Below are 13,385 nucleotides of genomic sequence, written 5' to 3'. Positions count from 1 at the left end.
CACCATGGAGTCTGGGCTGAACTGGGTGGTGCTTTATGCTCTTTTACAAAGTAAATTCTTCAAAACAAGAGGATGTGAGTGCATGTCACTGGGTTTGTGACAGTTTTCCGACCAGGATGCCTTTGTGTTTGCAGGTGTCCAGGGTGAGGGGCAGCTGGTGGGGTGTGGAAGAGAACTGGTGCAGCTTGACGGGTCTCTGAGACTCTCCTGTGTAGGCTCTGGATTCAGCTTCAGTAGCTATGGAATGAGCTGGGTCCACCAGGCTGCAGGGGAGGGGCTAGAGTGGATCTCATTTATTCGGTATGATGGCAGTAGCACATGCTACACAGACTCTGTGAAGGGCTGATTCACCATCTCCAGAGATGACCCCAAGAACACACTTATCTGCAAATGAGAGCTGAGGACACGGCCCTGTATTACTGTGCAAAAAGCACAGTGAGAAGGCAGTGTGAGCCCAGAGACAAACTTCCCTGCAGGGACACGGGGCTGGCCAGCAGGGGGCACTCAGGACTCACAATGTGTGTTTCATCCCCAGGAGCAGGTGCAGAGGGAGGTTAAGGACCAGTTTCCCCTCAGGGCCTGGGGCTTCCTCTCCATGTAGCATCTCCCCAAGGGAACCCCTGTGGACTCATGACTCTGTACAAACCTATTCAGTCTCTGTATTAGAAAGCAGTGCTGTGGGGGAAATATTCTCACAACCATGAAAGGAAGAGTCATGTAGATGTGCTTCCTCCTGTACATTTATTACCATTAATAAGCTCTCATGACACTTAGATGAATCTATAGAAGAGGCTCAATTGGACTCAGACATGCAGCTCAGCATGTCAGAACAGGTGACACAGATAACCAGCAGCATCAGTACAAAGTGACAGCCCCCACCGACATCAGACCTCAGAAGGGATATAAACCCAAAATGAGAGAGGAAAGTCCCCTTGGAGGTCCTGACTGAACTGACACCTCACTCACAGCCTCCATGCTAGTTTTCTCCATTCAAGTGCAGAGGGAGCTCCACCATAGCTTGATATAGAAGTTGATATAGAAGATGACACCACCCACAGAGACGCAGGGAGGATGAGAATTTTATCATGTCCATTTCTGAGGGGTGTGTTTGGAGCAGGGATGGCCCACCAAGTACATCATGTGGTTGGACAGAGCCAGAAATGGAGGCTGCATCCAGGTTTTCACTGCGGTTCAGGGTGTAGGAAGGTGTGGGTCCTGCTCATAGGAAGAGCGCAGGTGAATTCAGTTTCCCAGATGCACAAATGAGGGGGATCCCAGGCTTTCTTATCAAATTTACCTGCAGTGAACAGAAGGCAAGAGGCGGAATGAGCCAGAATCTGTCAGATAACAAATGTCAAAGAAGGTGACTGTTACTCTACTTGAGAACTGTAGAAAATGAAAGAAAAACGGTGGTAAAAGGCAATCATGGATAGAAACCCCCTGAGACCTTAACCAAAAATATTAAGTGTATATATACAAATATATGTGTGTATATATATTTATATATTTACACTAATAAGAGAAATAAGAGGATTTGAGATATTCATGTTTTGGGTCGAGACTGTCCATGCTCCAGTGCCTTCTGGTGGTTCTGCAGGTTTTACGTCAGCACTTTGCTTCTAGGGATCAGAGCTTCTACAGGATCCATGAGAATCCTGTTTGGGGGACTCTACAAGGGAACCTTCAAATTGTGTAGAATTAGGACCTGATTACTTAGTTACTGTAATCATTTGAAAGTTTGTTTTCCCAAAATACACATGTTGAAACACAATGACCAATGTTATGTTATTAGGAGGTGAGGCTTTGGGAAGGTTTTAGGTTGTTGAGTCGGAGCCCCCATAAATCATATCAGTGCCCTTGTAAAAGCCCCCTCTCCCTCACCAACCAGGTGAGGTTACAGGGAAAAACTCTCCATCAGGAATCAGTTCCTCACCAGGAATCACATCTGCCTGAACTTTGATCTTGGACTTTTCAGACTCCAGAAATAAATGTCTGTGCTTATAAACCAGAATGTCTGGGAATAAGGGGCTGTGAAACTGTCCCCCACGTGGTGACTCTCTGGAGGTTTGCTGCTGCCTTGCTGTAAAAAGTACTGATAGAGCCCTTCAGCGAGGATCAAGGTCAGTTATTCTCTGGGTGGCTTTCTATAGAATTGGCAGTTGACCACCATAGGAGGCTGTACAACAGACATGGCGGGCAGGCAGCTTTTGTCTGCTGTACCAGGAGTGGGGGTGATCCACGAACCCTTCCACTACTTTGAGTATCTTAGTGCAATAGGGCATGGGCTGTTTTACTGGGACATGTCTCTAAAGGCCTGTCTCTTCCAGCTACCGCTTCATGGGGCGAAACCTTCAGCAAGAGGTATTGCAAAAGCCGAACAGTCACATGTAAGTCAACGAAATTGAAGACACTTCTTCACCCCATACACAAGAATCAATCGCAGTTGGATTAAAGACCTTATTATAAGACTGCATACTGCACAACTTCTAGAACAGACTATAGATACATTGATCTCTGATATAAATCACAGGAAGGTTTTCACCAGTCAGACTCCCAAGGGAATATAAAGCACGTAAAAGAAAAAAAAAAAAACAAAAGGTAAAACAACCTATGGAATAGGAAAAATGTTTCTAAACAGGGGGACCTACAAAGGTCTAATTTCCATAACATAAAAATAGCACCTACAACTCTATATCTGCCGAGACTAGCTTAGCACGTGAGAGCTGAAGATCGGGCACTGTAAAACTTAAGGTTAACATAAAACAAAACACAGAGACATTTATCTTAATCAAATGTGGGAACCAGGGCACTCAAGGCCTCAGGGACCAAGAGCACTGCCTCATGAAACCACACTGCTTTTACTGTGCTCTTTAAGATTCCATCAAGTGAGAGGGCTGAAGGTGCAGAATATAGTTTTTTAATTTTTTAAAAAAGTCACATAGCTGGTAGCTGGTTAAGTTTTGCTCTGACCTTTAGGCATTTAGCAGTCATTAGCATGGAGGAAGCCTGGCATCAGCTGTCTATGCAGAGCATCTAGAGAGTCACCATTGTGCCTCCTCAAAACCGTGCCCATCTGTGCCAACCTGGGGCGCCTAGGCTTGCATCTCGTTCTCCTTACTGATGCACATCCTGCTAAAGACCCCTCATAAATCCCCTGTGGCAATGAGGCTCCTCTTCCTCTTATTTTAACAGGACATATCATGCTGTGCAAACGTCATGCCTATCTGCACCGGTCTGGCATGCCTAGACCAACACATTACATCCTCATTCAGCTGACTGCATGAATAACTTATACCTTTTGGTCTTTGTTCTTAAGCTTAAGTTATTTATCAGCACTGCGACTGTTTTTCAAGAAGGAGTATAGAGCAAAGGTAAAGAAGGACAAGATGGAGTATTCAGCATAGAAAATAGAAACAGAAAGGCTAAGAAAAGATTGTAGAAACATGTCTCCCAACATAAAACAGCAAGAATACAACCCACTGGAAAACGAGCAGAGGACCTAAATAAACATTTCTCCCAAGTAGCTGTGTGGATGGCCAATAGGTATAAGGAGAGATGCTCATCCTGTCTGATTATCAGAGGACTGCAAACCAAACGTGCATCAGGGGTATTACCCCAGACCTGTCAGAATGGCCATCAGCAGTAAACCGCACTAATGAATGCTGGAGAGGTTCTGAAGGAAAGGGAACCTGACTGCAAAGGGGGTAGGAAAGTAAGTTAGGGCAACCATTATGGAAAACCAGTATGGCATATCCTCTGAAAACTAAAAGGGGAGTTTCCATCTGATCCAGAAATCCTACCACTGGGAAAATATCTGGAGAAAGCGCCAATTCAAAAAGAAACATGCACCCCAAAGTTCATAGTAGCACTTCTTACAGCAGCAAAGTCATGAAAGCAACCTAAATGTCCTTCAACAGTGAAAGGTTAAAGAAGATGTGATTTCTATACTCAATACAATATTACCCAGACAGGAAAAGAATGAAATATTGTCTTTTGCTGCAGCATGGGTGGACCTAGAGATTCTCATACTAAATAAGCCAGAGAAAGTCAAGTTCATATGATATCACTTATATGTGGAATCTAAAATATGATAGAAGACATCATCAAAGTCCTGGAAGAGAACATAGGCAGAACATTCTCTGACATCAACCTTACAAATGTCTTCTCAGGTCTGTCTCCCAAAGCAACATAAATAAAAGAAAAAATAAACCAGTGGGATCTAATCAAACTGAAAAGCTTTTGCACAGCAAAGAAAACCAAAAAGAAAACAAAAAGACAACTTACAGAACTGGAGAAAATACTTTAAAATGATGCAACTGACAAGGGCTTAATCTCTAGTAGACAAACAACTTCTACAACTCAACAGCAAAAAATCCAACAATGCAAATGAAAAATGGGCAAAGGACCTGAATAGACATTTCTCCAAGGAAGGTGTAAAGAGGGCCAACCAGCACATGAAGAAATGCTCACCATCTCTGATTATTAGAGGAATGCAAATCAAAACTACCCTGAGGTACCACCTCACACCAGCCAGAATGACCATCATTAACACGTCCACAAATAAATGCTTGAGGGGGTGTGGAGAAAAAGGAACCCTCCCGCACTGTTGGTGGGAATGTAGGCTGGTACAACCACTATGGAGAACAGTATGGAGGTACCTTAGAAAACGATGCGTAGAACTACCATATGACTCAGCAATGCCACTCTTGGGCATATATCTGGAGGACAAAACTTTCCTTTAAAATGACACTTGCACCCTCATGTTCATTGCAGCACTATTCACAATAGCCAAGACATGAAAACAACCCAAATGTCCATTGACAGATGATTGGATTAGGAAGATGTGGTATATATACACAATGGAACACTACTAAGCCATAAAAAGAACACAATAATGCCATTTGCAGCAACATGGATGGAACAAGAGACTCATCCTGTGTGAAGTAAGTCAGAAAGAGAAAGGCAAGTACCATATGATATCACTTCTATCTGGAACCCAATATATGACACAAATGAACCTTTCCACAGAAAAGAAAATCATGGACTTGGAGAAGAGACTTGTGGTTGCCAAGGGGGAGGGGGAGGGAGTGGGGTGGATGGGGAGCTTGGGGTTAAGAGATGCAGACTATTGCCTTTGGAACGGATGAGCAATGAGATCCTGCTGTGTAGCACTGGGAACTCTGTCTCGTCACTTATGATGGAGCAAGAGAACGTGAGAAAAGAGAACCTATACACATGTTGGAGAATTAAAATGACCCTGGCTCACATCGTCAGTGTCAGAAAGTGAGACACATGAACATGGGGAAATCTCTTTGCTTCTGTAGAAGGGTGCGGATACTCAAAAAGCACGCGCAAATGAGAAAGGACTCTTCCTATTTATCCCTAATGCAGGTGGTATACCTGTCCCCTTCCCATTGTTCAGGTCAGGGCACATTCTTCTTGGTTGGCTAATTTGAAACAAATTGTTACTGGAAGAAGAGGGAAAGGGGGTGGAAGAGGGTGTCTCAGATGAAGCAGGAACAAAGCAGAGTGACTAAGACTTCCTTTGATAGAAAAGACATATGTTAATTCTCACACATATATGTGTAACTGGGTCACCATGCTGTACAGTAGAAAATTGACAGAACACTGTAAACCAGCTATAATGGAAAAAAATCATTATATTTAAAAAAATAAAATTAAAAAATTAAAAAAATAAAATATAATGCAAATGAACTTATTTTCAAACTGAAACAGACTCACAGACACAGAAAATATACTTATAGTTACCAAAGGGGAAAGGTGTTGGCTGATGGACAGATTAGGAGTGTGGGATTAGCAGACACAATTAATACAGATAAAATTGACCAAAACAAGTTCCTGCTGTGTAGCACAGGGAACAGTAGTCCACACCCTATGATAAACATACCAGAAAATATGTGAAAAGCAAATGTATACATGTGTTAGGGTCACTTCACTCCATCCCAGACTCTCACACAACACGGAGAATCAATTATATACCAAGGGAAACATTATTTAAATGTTGCTCTAGAATGCTGCCTCCCTCCACATGGCCCCCCACCCCAAGTCCTAGAAAGGGGTGAATGCTGAAAGAGCCAGTCAGGGTCAGAGTTGGCTGTACTGTCTGGCAGAAGTTTGGCTAATTCCTGAGCCTCAATCTGGCAACCCTGGATTCTCTCACTGCAGCCTCTGCGGGTTTCTCTGTGCTGGGAGAAGAGGCAGACCCAATGTGCATGCACTTTGCAGTCTCTCAATTCTGTTTTCTCTGTTCTGCTAATCAAAGCAAGTCAAACATGGTCCTACCATATACCACACGGAGGTCAACTCAAGGTTCTGCAATACCCTATATGGGGAAAAAGAATGAGCATATGTATACCCACAAAGGATTCACTTTGCTGTAGATGTGTAACTAACAAAACAATGCAAATAAACTAAAGTAGAATATACATTTTTTAAAAAAACAGCAAGTCATGCACCCAGACAGAGGGTTCCTGTAGGGCACTGCCCATGTGCTAGATCCAGGAAGAAGGATGAACTTGGGGCCCAACGCTGCAAACCTCTGGCAGTGTGTGTGTGCGTGTGAGTGAGTGTGTGTGTGTGCGTGTGGTTGGAATAGTAGATATGCAGCAGGCGCTGATCCCCTTGGTTTCTATGTGCATCTGTTCTCCTAGATGATGATAAACCAGAGAAGCCTGAGGGAGATAAGAGGTCCCACAGCTCCCAAGAGTCTCTGGCTCAATCGAGTGTCGACTGAATCAGTGCACCTGCAGCTTCAGGGAAGCGGCTTTAGGAGGGTCCAGGAATTCTTGCTTGGTGTCTCCATTCAGATGATGGGGTATTACACCAATTCCATATTTCAGGATGTGATGTTAAAACATTACAGTGTCACTAAAGGCACATTCTGAAGGCAGGACACAGCCCACGATCTTGAGCTAAATACTGAGATGTAGTGCCCTGTGAATCCACAGAGGGACCTCCGTGGCAGGGCAGGATCAGGTCTTCAGGGGAAACTCAGGACCCACCTGCACAGGGATGCAGACCAAGGAAAAGGTGCAGTGGGGGTGGGGAGGCATTTCCTCTGAAGTCCTGGGATTTCCATTTCCTGAAGATAATCTAAAATAAGCCTTGGACAGGACTACTGATGTGAGTGCAAATATCCAGTTCTATCAGATGCATTTACCTGACCACAGAAGGCAATAAAACTGCATTCAAAGAGCAAAATTCTAGGGCTTCTGAATATCTAAAATAGAAAAACTAAAGAACAGGAATTTATTCATTCAGAACATGCAAAAATTGGGGGGAAAAGGCCAGGAATAGGACATTTATAAGGCACTTAAATAATAAGGCATTTATCAAAGTCCAGAACAGGTTCTGGTGTCTCTGATTCAATGTGGGTTCACAAGGAGAACCTTGTTCTGAGGGAGCTTGTCCATCAGTAGGAGGAGCTCTGTCTGCACAGGGTTTTGGGGCCATTTCAGAGGACGCCTCTTTCTCAAACAAGTGTTAGTATGTTGTCCTTCAGCCTCCCACTGGAGCATGGTTCACAGGCCATCAATTTCCTTGTGTAAGATGGTCCATTCATTGAGGATGAAATTTTCAACCTCATGAATATGCAAATAAGAAGAGGTGCCCCAGGTTAGACATGAATATTCTGAGCTCTGAGAACAACACCCACAATCTCGCCCACATAAATCCCGAGAGCAGAGGCTCACCATGGACTAGAGCTGGAGAACACTCTTTCTGATGGCTGTGACTACAGGAAAGGGGCTCCCTCAGATCCTGGTTGAGAAGGTTAGGGTTAGGGTTAGGGTTAGGGTTAGGGACATTTCTTCCACTTCCGTCTCTTATGCATAGGCATCCAGGCCCAGGTCCAGCTGGTACAGCCTGGGGCTGAGCTGAGGAAGCCTGGGGCATCAGTGAAGCTCTCCTGCAAGGCTCCTGGTTACTCCTTCACCAGCTACTATGTGCACTGGGTGTGACAGGCCATGGACAAGGGCTTGAGTGGATGGAGTGGAAAAACCCTAGCAATGGACCCAGATTACACCCAGAAGTTTAAGGGCAGAGTCACCTTGACCGTGGATATGTCCATTGGCACAGCCTACAAGGAGCTGAGCAGCCTGTGGTCTGAGGACATGGCTGTGTATTATTGTTCAAGAGACACTGTGTGAATACCCACATCCTGAAAGAGTCAGAAACCCTCAGGGGGAGGGCTCTGTGCTGGGCAAGAAGATGCAGGCATGACTAGGTTAAAAGTTTCTTTAGAAAATGGGGTTGGAAACATGTGTTCACTCTTGTATGAGGGATCTTCTGTCCAATAAACACCCTGTAAGCAAAGTTTAGGGAGTGAGGAGAAGCTCCAGGGAGCAGTACAGATACAAATGTTCCAGGAGTCTTTTATGTGGACCTAAGAGTTTAAGGGATCTGAGGACCTACCTTAGAGCTCAGCTGCTCTGCCCAGCAGAAGCCAGGTTACTTCCACAGAGAAGCATTACGATGTCTTGCAGGTGGTTTGGCCATTCTGCATCCCCACCACCACCCAGCACTCCTGCTGCTACACATCCTCTCCTGTACTTGCACATCTGGGTTCTAGGTCCTGCCATGTTAGGGAGTGTGCAGGGCACCCCAAGGTTGTTTCCACTTGTGACATGGTATAGAGGGTCCCTTCCAGGGCTCATCTGTCTGTCCATCCTTTTTGGTGAGGTTCATAACTTTGGTGCATTTTTCACCTGGGTTGCTTACATTCTTTTGTTCACTTATGAGTGTCCATATGCATTCACCCCACAAGTCCTTGCCAGATATGCAACCTGAAAATATGTCTTTCCAGTCTGTGGCTTGTCTTCAGATTCCCTTAACAGTGCCTTTCACAGAGCAAATGTTTTTAACTGTGGCACTTTCTAATTTATATATTTTTTTCATGGATCAGGTTTTTGGTGTTATGTCTAACAACTAGTTGACAAACTTAAGGACACTTGAAAGTTCTCCAAAGCTTCTAAGTGCAGGCTGCCCTTAAGGGATTGGGTTGAATATCCTTAACTTTGACATGGGAGATTGTGGAATATGAAATTCGATGGAATTTCCCCTGTGGGAGGTTGGTTTCCTCTCCCACATCTTGTATTTCTTCAATCATTTATTGATATCATTATGGACTTCTGGATGTTTTATTTGGTGCTTTGTATTAAAATTCCATACTAAATTTTAATCCTGTTCTTCTATTCAAATTATTCCAGCTCTGGCTGAGGGGGTGGGGAGTTGGCATGCTGGCTTTGACCCCTATAAGTTTTCAAAATTCCTCTGTGGTTTTGTATTTGGGAAGATTATTTAGGCTGTGGAACTGTATGAAAGATGCTGCACTTTGTATTCATACCCATTCTCCCAGCCCTGAATTAGCCATTCTATAAGTATACTGCTGTTTCCTTTCATTGTGACGTGTTATCAGAAAGGAGGAGTTTGGTGCTGGGTGTGCTCAGGCTGCTGGGGGGTCGCTAATTCTATGACTGCTGGGCTGGCTGACCAAGTAAGTATGTGTGAGTGTGTGTCTGTGCCAGGTGCACAGGAATCTATGAGTCTTTCTGAATCGGTCTTCTCTACCTATACTGAGCTAAACCTGAGAACACAGTCGTGTGTACAACCTCAGCCCAAAGCTCCAGGATCTCTCCAGCCTCCCTCCCCACGTCTGGAACCTCCCACCCAACACTGAGAAACCCAGCTCCCATCACATGCCAGCTCATACCAAGGGGTTTGGTCCTGGTATGTGCACGTGGTAGTTCCTAATGATCAGCATGTGTTGGCACGGACACGCTGTGGTCAGCTCAGAGGCTCAAGCCCAAAGGCCTGCCTTGCCCTCACCCTTGTAGGCTCCAGACTTCCCAAAAATTACTTGGGAAGCCTCTTGTTGATCCCACCACCTTCAGTGAACTGTTTCAAAGTCTGTCATGTCAGTAGATATTTTTCTTTTCTTTTTTCTCATTATTTAGAGGAACTTTATTAGTTTCTGTAATCAAACCCATGTAGATAAGACCTCACATGTTTAATACAGTGTGTTACCCCTGTGCAAATGGAAAAAAATTATGTTTAACGTTTCTAGACCAATATGGCTGTTAATTTCTGTACAATGCCAACCCAACATGGTACAACTGAGATACTTTTTCCAAAGTTGACAGCACAGCTAAAGTTTCCAAAATATGCATTTATATAAAAAGACCAATAGCAATATGTTAAGCATCAATAGCAGCAATAGCTTTTCCAGGTTCTGCAGTCATCTGAACAAAATTATAGAGACAACTAGCACACTCCATTTAAAAAAAAAGAAAAAAAGGTAAAAAACAAACCCCAGAAAACAACAAAATTTTGTTACTGTTTTGGTACCTGGCAGCATTTTTTTTTATTAGCTTCTCAATCATCGCCTAGAAAGAAAACATTCTAGAATAACATCATTAAAAACAACTCCAAAAAAGCACAGTCATGACTACATATCATAAAGCAGGTGCAAGATATTTTACATCCACAGAGGTATGATGCAGTACTGCCCTATGTCTGTAATACTAGAGGATATAATTAAAATGGTGTTACTGGAGACTTTATTCTACTTTTCCAGCAGAGGGCCCAAAGGATGGTTATGACACAGCTCTGGTACAGAAATGCACCTTCTTAGACAGAATCTCCTCTCTTTAGCGGCACAGCTCTAGGTACTCAAGGCTCTGCATGAACATCAGTTAAAAACCGTTTTAAAAATAAACAAAACCAGAGTTCCCGTCGTGGCGCAGTGGTTAACGAATCCGACTAGGAACGAATCCGAGGTTGCGGGTTCGGTCCCTGCCCTTGCTCAGTGGGTTAACGATCCGGCATTGCCGTGAGCTGTGGTGTAGGTTGCAGACGCAGCTCGGATCCCACGTTGCTGTGGCTCTGGCGTAGGCCGGTGGCTACAGCTCCGATTCAACCCCTAGCCTGGGAACCTCCATATGTCGCGGGAGCGGCCCAAGAAATGGCAACAACAACAACAACAACAACAAAAGACAAAAAAAAATAAATAAATAAAATAAAAATTAAAAAAATAAAAAAAATAAACAAAACCCACCCTTGGATTCATACAAAGATGACTCTGTAGAGGCAAGCAAGACTCAGGTGACCTAACTAGTATTTGACCAGCTCTGATGTTTCTGAATGCTAAGATCTCCATGGAAGGAAGGAGATGCCAAGTAGCACTTCACAGCTTCAGGCCACAACCAAAACACAGCATCATTTCAAACAGAAGCAGTAGCCAAACATTGCCCATAGGGATATGTTCAAGGATGAATATATCATCATCTGCTCACTCACTGGGAAGAAGGGGAGATCAGTTACTGTACTTTGATTGTGTTCAACTCAATCACCATGTTATAAAAATAGCAAGCTGCCATAATAAAAATAAGGCTCTTCTATCCAGCACCAGTTATCTTCTGCTCTTCACCAAACCTATAAATGCTATATGACCACATTAAACGAACACAAGGGAGCAAAGAAATCACATCTGATGTCTTAGCTGAGATCAGTACACTGTTCAGGCTGAGCTATTTCTCTGCAGTTTATTTCCCTCATATTTCTGGTATTTGATCTAACCATAAGGATTTTAGTTCTAAGTTATATGCACCCCAGGAATGTGTGCACATATGAATATATAAATTCTGACTGAAGATGCATGGCCATCAACAGAGTGCATGTTACATAGTGGGTGCAAGCTGGCAAAGCCTCATTTTACTGGGGTAGCAGCTGTGTGTCAGTGTAAATTGCTCCTATGTCCCTTGTGCACCTGTCAGTAGATATTTTTCATAGTCTGTATTTGATCCTGGGATTCAGGACCTCCTAAAATGATTTTTTGTTTTTTTATTGGGAACATTAAGGTTCATTCTTTGTACTGTAAGGACCTGTGTCTTTTGACAAAGGTGTGGTGTTATGGACCCATTGTATAGGTATCAAATAGAATACTTTCAGTACTTTAAAAATCACCTGTGCTTCACCTGTTCAACACCCTCCTTAAACTCCTGCCATTCACTGACAGGTTTATCCTAATCATAGTTTTGCCCTTTCCATTATGGCTTATAAATTAAATATGTAACCTTTTAAGACTGGTTGCTTTCAGTTAGCCATATCCATTGAATGGCCTTGGACACACCAGAAAGGAAATTAAGAACATATTCCACTTAATTACGTCTAGGGAGCTCCCTGCTGGTCTAGTGGTTAGGATTTGGTACTTTCACCACTGCAACCTGGGTTAAGCCCCCAGTCTGGGAACTGAGACGCAATCAAGAACTTTTACACCATGGCTACACACACACACACACACACACACACACACACACACACACACGTAGTATCTTAGAGAAATAGGTACCTAGGAGTATATTTAACCAAGGACAGGAGAGATATGGCAGACAGAAAGCTACAAAACCTAAAACACAAAAAGAAATTTAAAAAGCCCTAAATAAATGTAAAGACATCTGTATTTATAGATCAAACATCTTTTTTTTTTGTATATAAGATGGCAAGTCTCCTGAAAAAGAGATCCATGTAGTCAGTGAGGACTAGGGAGCAGCTGCTTCTAAGGGACAGAATGAGATGATGGAAAGGTCTCTGACCCAGGTAGAGGAGCTGATTGCACTGCATTGTGACACTAAATGTGCTCAGTTGTTTGGTTTAAAATGGTTAATTCCAGATGATGGGATTAAGATGGTGAATAGAAGGACTGGAGCTCAACTTCTCTCCTAAAAACAACAAAATTCACAACTAAAGACTGAGAAATCTTCACCCAAATGGACTGTAAACCTTAAGAAAGATATCCTACTCCAGAAGAAAAAGAGGAGGACATAAAAAGAGGTAGGAGGGGCGATTTCATGATATAAACAACCCCATACCTCCTGGGTGGGAAGCTCCACAGACTGGAAACTAACTGGTTCACAGAGACTCACCTACAGGAGTGAGAGTTCTGAGCCACACATCAAACTCTGATGTGTGGGGATCTGGCATGGGGAGAAAGAGCCCCGGAGCATCTGGCATTGAAGGCCAGTGGGGCTTGTGTGCAGGAGCTCCACAGGACTGGGGGAAATGGAGACCCTATTCTCAAAAGGTGCACACAGACTTTCACATCCACTGGGTTCCAGGGCAAAGCAAAGTCTCCATGGGAATCTGGGTCAAACCTGACCGCACTTCTTGGAGGACATCCTAGGAAAACATGGGTGAACATGGTTTGTCGTGAGGGAAGGACACTGAAAGCAAAGCTCTCGGGAATATTCAGCAGCATGCCTTTCTCTGGAGGTGGCCATTTTGGGAAAATCTGGCCCCACCCATCCACAGCTTCTGAGAAGCCCCAGGGCAAACAACAACCCAGGTGGGATCACAGCCCTGCCCCTCAG

At 43.8% G+C, this 13,385-nt stretch overlaps 1 pseudogene; it reads left to right on the top strand.

The window, feature by feature from the left end:
* Nucleotides 1–4: 4 nt before the first annotated feature.
* On the top strand, nucleotides 5–8,183 carry LOC125136786 (uncharacterized; annotated as a pseudogene).
* Nucleotides 8,184–13,385: the final 5,202 nt, after the last annotated feature.

The sequence above is a fragment of the Phacochoerus africanus genome, chromosome 9 (assembly GCF_016906955.1).
Source record: "Phacochoerus africanus isolate WHEZ1 chromosome 9, ROS_Pafr_v1, whole genome shotgun sequence".
Classification (NCBI taxonomy): domain Eukaryota; kingdom Metazoa; phylum Chordata; class Mammalia; order Artiodactyla; family Suidae; genus Phacochoerus; species Phacochoerus africanus.
Note: the sequence above shows the minus strand (reverse complement) of the source record. Positions and strands in the feature narration are given on the sequence as shown.